Below are 12,825 nucleotides of genomic sequence, written 5' to 3' on the forward strand. Positions count from 1 at the left end.
GGGGAGATTTATGAAAGGGTGTAAATATACACCTGGTGTAAACTGCCCACAGCAACCAATCACAGCTCAGCTTTCAGCTCTGGTAGGATAAAAGAGGAGCTGTAATTGGCTGTTGTGGGCAGTTTACACCAGGTGAATATTTACACCCTTTCATAAGTCTCCCCCATAGTATATGGGATTCTATCCGGCTGCACGAAAAACTGACATGTCAGTTTTCTGAGGCCGCTATTCATTAAACAACAGCCGCACAGAACATGTCAATTCACACAATGGTGTGTACGGCTCCGTCCGCATACTCCATTGTGTGCAGCGGTGAATTGGGATGCGGGTGCACACGGATGTGCCCGCATTAAAATTCCCTAGAAATTAAGATCATCTGGCCGGTACTGCAGGACCAGCCAGGATGATCTTCAGTACCGTGGGCCGTTCTGTGACTCGGCTGGTGTTATACGTAGTGTGAACCCGGCCTTATGAGCAGGGCTTTTTTTTCCTATTGCATTTTCTTAGGGGCCGATACATATGGTTCACATATAATAGTATATGACACCTATAAAGAGGGCCGGCGCCAGCACAGGGCTTACCTCGGCGCCCACACTGCCTCTAGGGGCCCAGAGAGGGAGAGGGGCCCCATGTTCTGATGTTCAGCCCACTCACTGTAATGCAGGGTGAGCGCTGAACACCAAAACACACAGGAGACGGAGCAGGACCTTCACAGTTTGAGAAAAGGGTTAAGGACCTGATCACATGACCCAAAGGTCCTCAACATTACAGTGTGGAGATCAGCCTGGCAGAGAGGAAGAGGGAGAAAACTGAGCTATAAGTGCCGTGTGTCAGTGTCTGAATGTGTCTGTTTCTGTCAAACTGTTAGTCAGTGTCAGTCAGTCAATGTCTGTGTCAGTCAGTCAGTGTCTGTTTCAGTAACGTGTGTTTGTGTATGTTAAAGAGGTACTCCAGTGGGGGGGGCACCTTTTTCCTGGGACTGGGGAGGAGGTGGCTGAGGGAAAAGACGTCCAATCACCTCCCCAGTTTCAGCGGCGGGTCCCGCATCGGTTCCCGGGTGCTTTCTGGTGTCTGACGCGGGACCGAGACGTGACGTCTCAGGTCCACTCAGCCAGTCAGTGACGGAGGCGGGATCCGTTTCAAGTCCGCTTAGATCCCGCCTCCGTCACTGACTGGCTGAGCGGACCTGAGACGTCACGTCTCGGGCCTGCATCAGACACCAGGAAGCGGCCGGGAACCGGGCACCGGAGTGCCACGATGCGGGACCCACCGCTGGAGCCAGCAGAAAAGTGCCCTCTGCTGGAGTACCCCTTTAATGTTGTCTCAAGTGATCGTGCATAGTGGGTACATAGTGGATGAATGAGGGGCCCACTGAAGCTCTGTCGCCCAAGGGCCCGCAAAAACCTGGAGCCGGCCCTGCCTATAAACATATGTAGCCTTTCATGCCTCCAGTTTTATGGAAAGGTACACAAAGATTTTTTAGTTGATTTAAAAAAAAAAGTCCTAAAAGTGATAGATGAGTAACAAAGAACTCACTATGTAAGTATCATATGAGATTCAGCTTCATATATATTATGTTGATATGTGCAGTCATCACCATTACTAGTCAAGCCAACCAATGCCATATTATTTGCATACTTTGGGCCAGTTCACACAGTGTCATACAGGCAGTCTGTGGAAGGGTTCACGCCTTCTCTCTCTGCACGGAAGAATTGACATGTCAATTCTTACAAGCGGAGAGGCACAGAGAAAGAAGGCATGCGAGCCAACCTATAGACTGCCTGTATGGCACGGAGGAATGGAGGGATTCCACTGCGGAGAGTTCCGCCACAGAATTCTGCCAGTTTAACTCTGTTTGAATTGGCCCTTTTTAGTCTAAAAAAAAAGAGTTTGCCTACCAGCTGTGATAATATTACAATAAGACAATATTAGCTATATTGCTGTCAGTTCCATAGGGCTGTCCGTGCAGTGTCAGTACAGTGGCACAAAGATTTAAACAGTTTTGGAACATCTGGAATGGAAAAAAAAAGCTGATGTTGGGAGCTCCGTGGTCCGCAGAATACTGTGTGTGCAAGGACCGTATTTTGTTGACATGTAAATGGACCCTAAATCTGGACAGGAGCTCATCCAGCTCAGTCTCCTCCTCCTTCACCAATTTAAATATTTAGAAATGTCTTCCTGAATAATTCTGCTGCAGGCCCCTCTGTGATGTCAGCACCTCCCCCTCTATATAAGGCAGTTTGTTAACGTAGGCGGCCAGTCGGCTGTGTGTGGAGGAGAGAGCAGGATGGCAGAAAGCAATTACAGAGCAGAGCAGGGAGAGACTAACAGAGCGATATAGGGACAGAGAGGAGAGCGGATTGTGGGTGATAGTTTGTTGCAGCTGTCAACCAAGTGTTCAGTTTACCAAGTAACTGGGTGCCTATAGGAATTTACTGAGACCAGTGAAGACACAGTCCATATTATTCACTTACTGGGCACTGTAAAATCCTATTGATTTATCCCAATTTTTTGGGATCAGTGCGCGCCTTACATAATCAGTGCTCTCGCTCCACTCCTGTCCTGGGAAAAAAAATAATATTACACCACTGATCAACCAAGGTCCACTGCTGTCCATGGCGGAAATTGGATGATTGATTTTTTTTTTACGCTTTTACAAGAACATGCTTTAACAAATTTGCCCTTCTGTAATAGTCCCAGTACTGTAGCTACTATAGTTTTGCTGTTTTAATGAAATTCGTTAAGATTCAATTAGAAAATCTTAACAGGTTTGACCCAAAAAGCTCATGGAATGAATTTCTAACTGCTTCGCTTATCGCTACTGATAACTTCACTTGGTGAGTGTTACAAACAGCAGATGTTGTTTTCAACCTTAAGTAAAATCATTGAACTTCTTTCTCTATAAAATCTCTAACAGGGCACATATATTTTTTTTTTATGTCCAAGCTGCCAAAACCTGATAGTCGGACAGGTTGAGTAACAATTTACAATTTGTACGCTGGTTTCTTTATCTAAACCATAACTTTTAAAGGGGAACTATCAGCAGTTTAGATGAGTCTAATTAGCTGATATGTTCCTATTGCACAGGAGACGCCGAGGAGGAAGGTATGTCTCTTATCTTCCTCCTCCCGTGGGTTTTTCCAACTTCAGGGCAGTCAACCACCTAAAGAAAGAGACTATAAAGGCTGTACCCCAGTAGAGCACAGTAAAAGTTCAGCCGCTCTCTACTGACTTACATTCAGCTGATTGGAAGGATACTACTAGCCAGCTCCACCCAGTGACAGGAGACCTGGGACTTGTACTACCCCATTAGGACGGAAACCCAAATCTGAGGAGCAGAAGGCGGTTATATATGCAGAGATCACATATATATATATATATATATATATATATATTCATGAGTACGAGGATTTCTCTAGAACACCATAGAGAGACTCCACATATCGGCAAAGTACTAATTAGGCAAGGGGGCTTCCTACTATCCGCTCCCTGGCACCTTCTACTGTTAATGTCTTCTATCAACTCAGCTATTTGCAAGTACCTAATACTGTTGTTAATTTCTTTTTGCGTTAAGTACTTGAGCACTGTTTTTTACTATTTTTGCACTAAAGATACCTTTCCTAAGTTAAACTGGGACTCTGTCATCTCTATTGCTGCACCTGCACCCACACTCCGCACATCACATTAGTCTCAAACAAGGTCTGGTTGCTGTGTGTTTGGGGTGGGGGGGGGGTTACCACTCCTGGCCACCGTGACAAGTAGCACCCAAAACAACAGAGCCCACCAGCAGGTTCAATACCAGTCCCAGCAACCCGGGCCACGGTAAGCACTCAGACCCTGAATGATTAGAAGATTTCACTCCCCAGCCTTCAGACATCTTCATATTGATGCTCTATTATAAAGCTGCTTTTGCAAAAGTGTCAGCGATCAGCCGAGGAGAGAGAAAACGCCTACAAGAAGAAGATGACTAATAGCAGGTCAAGTAAAGCACACTATTACACGACTGTCCTACCTGATTTTTGATCAACAAACTTTTGACCTGTCCTGTTTTTTTGCAATGACAGATACACTTTTACGGCTTATCCCATCTTAACTTATATAATTATACTTGTAGGATTTGTCAACTTATTTTGTTAAGAATATTTCGACTTGTTAACAATATTTTTGTAAATACATTTATTTTGCAAAGTTGCCTCCTCCAGATATGCTACTTATTCCTTTTTATTGTTGACAGCTCGTTGTCTAGGTTTCTGGCCATCACTCTGCTCTAAAAGCAGTGGCCTAGCTGGTATATATATAGATAAACAAGAAGGTGGTGCTTTACCTAATCAGCATGCAATGGATTAGAACTCAGATTCACTGAGTGCACAACAAGATTTCATATCCAGGGATAAAAGTAGACAAAACTGTATCAAATCAGTTGGCTCTCAAGGTGTCTTCAAAGTATTTAATACTGTATAACTTTAACATTTAAAACTGCATAAATACATACATACCATTATTATATATTACTTAATGTAATATGGAATTTAGAATTTATAACTATAGAGCTATAATATATTTATATATACACTAGCCAGACCAGTCACAGTGGTGGTCGGTAACCTAGACAATGAGCTGTCAACAATCAGGGAAAAAGCAGCATTTCAGGAGAAGGAGGCAAGTTTTCTAAATGAATGTATTTATAAAATTATTTAAAGGAAATCTGTTACTAGGTTTATGTTTCCTTAAATAAGGGCAGTGTAAACTAGTGATATAAATGCTAAACAGATCAGTGTATTACTTACATAGTTCTGTTCAGCCATTCTCCTAATATGCAGGAGAATAGGATTCTTGCCACACCCCTCCCCCCGCTCTCCACTGCTGATTGACAGTTGACTGACTATACACAGCATGGATAGATAACTGCCAATCAGCATCTGGTGGGTGGAGTTTTCTGCTTCTCATGAATATCCAGGACTACTGGGCTCATGCACATAATGGAGAGGACTACTTATTGTCCATGTTATTCAGGAGGAGATCTCTGGATCAGCTGCACAAAACAATGTAAGGGATACATCATTCTGGTCAGATTCTCTGTCACTATTTTATGCTACCCTTAAATTGGACACCACAAACCTACTGACAGAGTCCCTTTAACTTGATGAGTGCTACAAGTATAACTATATGAGCTGAGATGTGAATACCCCTTTAAGGCCCATCAGATCAGAGGCCTGCCAAACAAATACAATCTATCTAATAATCCAAGAAGTTTACCTTCCTGTTTTTCTCAAGCAGAACTGCCTATAAGTCTCCCTGTCCGTTCTCATTGTTCTATTGCAACTAATTTTAGTTTTTAGAGCAGATAATTCAGTGCCCTATGAAATAGTGTCTCCTGATCATGGTGGCACTCAATTTATATTCATTATAAAGGCAGCATGTTAGAATAATAATTTCTTATTTATTCCAGATATTCAGCTGCTGCGAAACCTCCGAAAAACATATAAATCTCCTTGTAAAAATATCCCAGTCATTATCACTGATTGTGTTTTCGTAACAGGAACCTTCATTACAAAGACCTGCTGGCATTTCCTTACCAAGAACACGTTCTTTGTTTTTTTTTTCTAAAGAGACTCCTTGCTTAGATGAGTGATAAGAGTCAGGAAAAGCAAGGATTAGCGTATTACATATTAGATCTTATTATTTAAAATAAAAAATATAAAAAAATAATTCTGCTATATTACCTAGAGATATAGAATAATAGATAGATCCCCCCCCCCCGGATTAGTAGTGTGTTTATATATAGATCTACATATAAAATCAGTAATAATAAGCAATACACATTCAAGTGAAAAAATAATTTTTGGATTTACATTATGGCCCAATTTCATGCCTTGTGGTCAATTACTATATTCATTTGCTAAATTAGAAACTAACAACCCAATGTTTCTTGGAGAATATAAATTTCTGAGAAAAAAAAACGAACTCCTCCAGGCTATAGTTATGCACTGACAGGAAGAAAGAAGGAATCAAGAAATGCAAAGGTCACTGAAATACCACCAATATCTGAGATGTACTTTTCCTGACAGGGAAGACTACGTTTCCATTATGTCACGGTTTGATGGGGCCCTGTTTTAAATATGTTGCTTTGACACCTTCTTGCCTCCTTGTATGCTGGTTTTGTACGAATAATAAAAATTATCAAAAATTTATGAATAGGTGTTAAATCTTTATCACCTAATTTATCTGGACCACCAACTCAATTCAAAGGAATGAACCTGTTTTAGCTGACCATGCAAACTTATGCTAAAAAGTGGTGTTTTATGGGGTCATCCTCTCAAAGAAATGTAGAATGCAGATGAAGGTGTCCAATGGGGTCACAGCACAGAAATATACTCAAATAATGAAGTTATATCTAAATACTTTTCCTCCAGCATGATATACCCTTTCATTCCTTGTCCTTAGCATCACTCCCCATCTCATTCATAGTGCCCAGCACTGCAACCCTCTTATGCCTTGTCCCTCTCTCTTTCCTTGTACCACTCCCCATCTGAGAAGTAAGGTATCAGGTGTTTGGGCAAGGGCTGCATGGACATCGCTAATGATGTCCATGCAGCCCTTGCTGTCCGATAATTGGGCCGTCTAATAGGTCCAGTAAACAAGCGCCAATCTAGCAGATCGGTGATTGTTTGCTAAAATGATCAGGCTGTGTAATAGGACCCTTAGTTCTAAACATTGCTCCCCTCCAATGCCTGGTTCCTCTCTCATTCCTAATCACATGCATTACTCCCCTCTCATTCCATGTCCTCCACCATGGTGCACCCTCTTATTTCTAGTCTCCCACATTACTCCACTCTTATGCCTGGTTCCTCTCTTGTTTCTAGTCAAATGCTTTACTCCCCATCTCATTCCTAATCCCAAACCTTGCTCCCCCTCTCATTTCTTGTCCACCAGCATGGTACACCCTTTTATTCGTAGTTCCCAATATTGCTCCCTTCACATGCCTGTTCCCTCTCTCATTTCTAGTCCCAAGTATTGCTCTTGCTCTTATTCCTTGTCCTACAGCATGGTACATCCTCTCGTCATATGCATTGCTTCCCTCTCATTCCGGGTCTCCAAGCATTGCCTCCCGCTTATGCCTGGTCCCTCATTCCTAGTTAAATACATTGCTCCCTATGGGTATGTACACACTACAGAATTCTTGCGGATAACTTCCTTCCCATTCCGTCTCTCGCCAACCCACCCCCTCGCGTTCCCGCTTGTAGTTCTGCCAGTCCCATAGGCTCCATTCTATGTTCAGGCAGATTCCGACGTCCACCTAAAGAATCGTTTGGGTGGACGGCAGAATCTTCCGCTGGAAGTTATCCGCACGAATTCCGTAGTGTGCACATACCCTAACTCCTTCCTAGTCCACTTTTTTGCTTAGTCTTTTTCCTAGTCAAATGCATTGCTCCCCGTCTTATTCCTGGTGCATAGCATGGCTTCTCCTCTCATTCCTTGTCTCCAAGCACCGTATAGTCTCCTATTTTTAGTCTCCAGCATTGCTCTACTCTTTTGTCTAGTCTATCTCTTTCTTTTTTAGTCAAATGCATTGCTCCCCATCTTATTCCTGGTCCTCAGCGTGGCTCCTCCTCTCATTCTTAGCTCCCGGCATTTCTACCCCAGCTGCCATAGACTATAAAACTAGAAAATGTGGTCTACATAGGCGGGGTTCTTCTCATAGGGGTGATCTTCTTAGAGGGTTTCACTGTATTTCACTTCAATGTGTAAATGATCCAATGTGACATATCTAGAGAGGGGTCAGGTGTTACTATAAGTGAGGCACAAGAGTCATCAAGAATATAACTATGCAAAGAATTCTTTATTTGCCCTGATTTGCACCCTTTAGTTTACCTTGGCAGCCTGTACCTGCTCTTTAGAGCTCCCAGTCATTCCTTATCAGTAAGGAATCTGTTATAGAGACTGGGGCAATACAATGCACCACAACATAAAAAATAAATGCTTAAAATACATATATATGAGCAGATCGAAGCTGAGGTTTTGGCTAGAGGGTGTACATACGTCGTTGCTAGGAGCCTAGGTGGTGCCAACAAGCGTATCTACTTTACATACAGGACTTGGACGCCGAACATATTCTTTCCACCAGTAAAGGAAACCCTAGCTACATCTCTACTTCTATATTCCAAAGCAATGTCAAAACCCCCTGTCACCCAATTCATCTCAGTAATGTATATATACATAGTCTCTTCCTTTTATGACAGTCTTGTAGTGTAGATTACCCATCGTCTATTTACCACCCCTTTCACTTCTCGCCTCATAAATCAGCTGATGTCAGGTATTAAGTGTACCCCTTGGTGGAATACCCTTGCATCTTTTCTTTTTTTTTGTAATTCTGTTTATTGTATCAGCAACGTGTTCATAATACAATACAAAAAGCAAGCGATGCAGCGCTCAGTCCCCATAAACAAGAAATATAACAATGGTACATAAGATGCAAAATAATACCAATACTTAGAGCTACCAAAATTCGTCGAACAGTTGCAATTTTTTTTCAAGTAAAATAAAAATGGAGGGTTGGAAGGATGGTGTGTGTGTGTGTGTGGGGGGAACTTTGCATCTTCAAGGGGTTATCCGGGTAACAAAAACAATACTGTAAACATTGCCCCTTCCCAATACCATCCTTTGTCTAATATACATATATAATCTTGCATTGTTTCCCTGTTTTTTTTTTCCTCATTCCTATCCACTCTGGATGTCTAAAATCCACTCTGACCATGCTCAGGTCCCTCTTCCCCCCTCCCTTTGTAGTCACAGGACATGTGATCTCCTCTCTGAGGGCCGGGTTAGCTGTCTATTGACTTGGAGACATCATCTGCATCCATAGACTTTCATGTGTCCCTGAGCCTAGGTTTTTGTAATATGAAAAGTTATAGTTCTAACTCTGCTTGCAGTCAGTGAATGCAGCCATATGTACCTGTCTTTGTGTCACAGCTTTGTATATTGTAAGCGTTATAGAGGTTCTTAGAGTCTGGATGGAACTAGAAGGTTTTCATTTAGTCATCAAGCAGAGATCTAAACCTACACACCTACACTACACCCCTTACCCCCAGTAAAAAGACGCCCGTTATGCAGCACATAGCTACACCATGCATGCATCAGCTCTGCTACATCATTAGCTAGTATGGAGTACATATTGAGGTGATGTGATGTATAATCACTGAAAAAAACCAGTCCTGTGTTTACTGTGCAATAGTAATGACAGCAGTGGGCAGGAAAGAAAGCTAAGTTGGCAAATACGCAAAGGGACCAATCAAGGAAATGCATGATGGGAAGTGTAGTTTCCTATCTGGGATATAGATCACCTTTTGCCCCTAGGTGGATAATCCCTTTAAGTACAATTGGGTAATGGTGTCTTGAGATAATTGTCATCTTTTACTACAATTGCATAATAATGAAAGTTACGTTTTACAATATTTGATGGTTTTCAGGAAAATTGGGCAGTGACTAACCTTTTGTGTTAATAGTAGTACATATTTATAATCCATTGTATGAACTGTGCTTAGGCTTATAGTAATTGCTGTATGAAATACACTTTAGTAATATATTCCTATCTTCGAGACTGCAGCGGTGCCCTGACTCATCCAGTGATTGTCTGGGAAAACCATGACAAATCTACCTGCAAAGTAGAATGAAGAAGGTGAGGGGGAATCACCGACGCACAGGAGGAGACCCAGGTATTTATTTTCATGCTGTTCCCAGTCTTGTTTGGTAGTTTTAGTTTTTTTAGTATCCTGGTAACTCCTCTAACTACTTAAAGCGATACTGTATTTACCAACCCACTCCCCCAAACCGCTGATAATGTCCATTTGATGAGTCAGGGCCTTATTACAAGGCCCAATCTGGAGGAGCAAGGGAGCGCTGACCTGTCAGATCAGCCCTCTCTTTTTCCTCGTTACCCGTTCACTGTTGGCGCTATTACACGCGGCAAGAGCAAGGGGATAAGAGCGAGGGTCTGTGGGGAGCTGCAAGAGGGGCCCCCTGGATGATCTAAAGATAGGAGATAGTGGTGGTCTTCTGCTGCTGCTCCTATTACGCACAGCGACAGCCAACAGACGGTTGCTATGAGCTTCAGGATTTTGGTTCCTGTTGTAAACCAGCGATCAGCCGAGAGACAACTCTTGTCCCTAGAGTGACAGCCCACTCAGCCAATCACAGGCCATGGTGCTGTCCCGGCCCAGTAAGCCTGTGATTAGCTGAGCAGGCTGTCACTCCTGAGACAAAAGTGAGACAGCCTGCTCAGCCAATCACAGGCTGATTAGGATGGGACAGCACCACAGCCTGTGATTGGCTGTCACTCTAGAGACAAGAGACTCCAATCACTGCCCCATCCTAGTCAGCCTATGATTGGCTGAGCGGGCCTTCATTGTTGAAGACGCCATGATGGAATGGGAGAAGGGCATAAATATAAGGAGGATGACATTGTAGATGTTGCTCACAAATTTGGTGCCTCTTTGAAGGGCCTTGTAAGTAACACACATCCCTGATGAGCTGCCACTGCCTAAGCTCAGAATAATTCATATTTCCTGCCTTTGTGGTCTGGCGCAGTGCATAATGTAATCATTGATTGTTTTATGTTGCTTGTTTGGATGGTCCAGCACATGCATAAAGGAATTCCAGCAGCTTGGAATGTCCCAGGCCTAGTCCAGTAGGCATTCATAGCCTTATAAGAATGGCTGAAATGCACACACAATTTCCTTGCCAGCACCTTCTGCCAGCCATGATACACTTGAAAAAAAAAAAAAAATCACACCCCTAAATTTAAGAAGTGTACCATGCAGTGAGCATGTGTCATATTGTCCAAACACAGTGCAGCCACAGCGTTGCCAATGCCAATTTAGTTGATATAGCTAAAAAGACCACAGCTCCAAAACATTTGGGCTCAGAGATTAAACTACAGCTGATTATATCTGAAAGAAACAAACTGCCTACAGAGGACTGCTCTGCAATCAGAGACACTGAGCGAGCAGGAGGCCGGGCAGTATTGACTTTTCATAAAGAAGAGGGAGGAGGGAGTGGTGAGACGTGCTAGAGTGCGGCACAAACACTAGAGGCACAACTCCTCTTTGACACCTTATTACAGTAGGAGACATGAAATTGTGCAAAGGACAAATTACCAAAAGCTACCAGGCTCATTAAGGGACTGCAAACTACAGCACACTGTCAGCACCTTGGGTAGGGCCTGGGAGCTGACAGATTCCCTTTAAGGAATAAATTACTGATTATCGTGCTCAAACTCGTCAGCACCAACTCTAACTTTGCACTAGTATGGACTAAGGAGAGACATTTAGTTAACATTTGATCACTGTCTTCTCCAAAACAGTCACTTTGAAACAGGTTGACATATGAATGCATGTTAGATGTGACAGTGGACAATGAAATGTTTGGTGGCACTTACAATGGAAAAAATCCCAATGCACAGTGCTATCAACAACAGTCTTTACATTGCCACTTGGACATAGGCAGACATATCTAATAATCAAATTACTCTTACTTAGGGTCCTATCATACGGAGCAATTTTTAACGATTAACAACTAACGATAAACGATCGCAAACTAGATTGTTTATCGTTAACCTGAAATCGTTCACCATATTACACAGAACGATGGTCGTTAAATACGATCGTTATTACGCGATCGCTATCCAATTTGTATGACTATGTTTACACAAGTATTTTTCAATGGCCGTAATTTGATAATCATAATAACGCCATAATTTTGTGTACCAATTAACGGCCTTTGTTTAACATACTATGGTGGCCATCATTGCAACAATGACCATTATTCTATGCATTGTGTGAACTAACGGACGCTGTTTCCATAGACTTCAGTGGAAATAATTGAAGACTAAAAAATACCGGCCGTTATTTTGAGTATAGGCCCTCATGATTGCTGGCTATACAGGAAGATCTGACTGCAAAGCCTTATGGGCAAGCCAGCTGGGCCACTGTCCAAGGTCACATGTTCTTCCTTCTTCCTCCTATCTGCTGATCAGCATTTTGCAATTGGCCTGAAATAAATAGCGAAATGTTCTTTCATTCAGAAACAATTCCCACCTCTTCAGTCTCCAATATTACAATGCTGTATCCTCTATAATATACTTGGGCTGTCAAATACTGGTTTTATACGGCCACATCTAACTTACCAGTAATCTCTGTATGATTATATAATTGAAGAGAAGACATCGCCAATAACATCCCTTTACACACACAAAGTTCTTCAGTCTGTGCCAATAGTTTTGTAAGCTCAGACTATATAATAATTATGTGCCCAGAGGTTATTCTATCAGTTACGCAATGCCATGAGTCTGTATTCAAACAATGCTATTCATTCATAGGAAACCTCAATTAAAATGGTGTAGGACGAGAAATACTACATCGATTCCCAGTTACAAAAAGAGAATTAGCACTTATTGCACTATGATGTGGCAACCCAGGGGGGACGTGTGGTGCGGCAGCCTGCTGGGATGGCTGATCGCTGTAGGTAGTTGTCTTCAGAGGTCGCGGTTTACGTCCAATGGACCTGCCGCACCTTGGGCTGGCACAGTGATGAGAAAATTGCACTGATGATGATGATGGTGGTAGTCCCCGGACACTTTTCTTGATGGCGAGGTGCGACTTGGGTAACTTTAAATGGGGAAAATACATAATGGGGGAGATTTATCAAACATGGTGTAAAGTGAACCTGGCTCAGTTGCCCCTAGCAACCAATCAGATTCCACCTTTCATTCCTCACAGACTCTTTGGAAAATGAAAGATGGAATCTGATTGGTTGCTAGGGACAATTGAG

At 42.6% G+C, this 12,825-nt stretch overlaps 1 long non-coding RNA gene across 1 annotated transcript in view; it reads right to left on the reverse strand.

The window, feature by feature from the left end:
* Nucleotides 1-12,472, reverse strand: part of LOC138772623 (uncharacterized) — a 30,667-nt gene extending 18,195 nt beyond the window's left edge. The window contains exon 1 of the long non-coding RNA XR_011359787.1: nt 12,182-12,472. This is a non-coding gene — a long non-coding RNA (uncharacterized lncRNA). The remainder of the gene's footprint in view (nt 1-12,181) is intronic.
* Nucleotides 12,473-12,825: the final 353 nt, after the last annotated feature.

Source organism: Dendropsophus ebraccatus, chromosome 14 (genome assembly GCF_027789765.1).
Source record: "Dendropsophus ebraccatus isolate aDenEbr1 chromosome 14, aDenEbr1.pat, whole genome shotgun sequence".
Taxonomy (NCBI): Eukaryota; Metazoa; Chordata; class Amphibia; order Anura; family Hylidae; genus Dendropsophus; species Dendropsophus ebraccatus.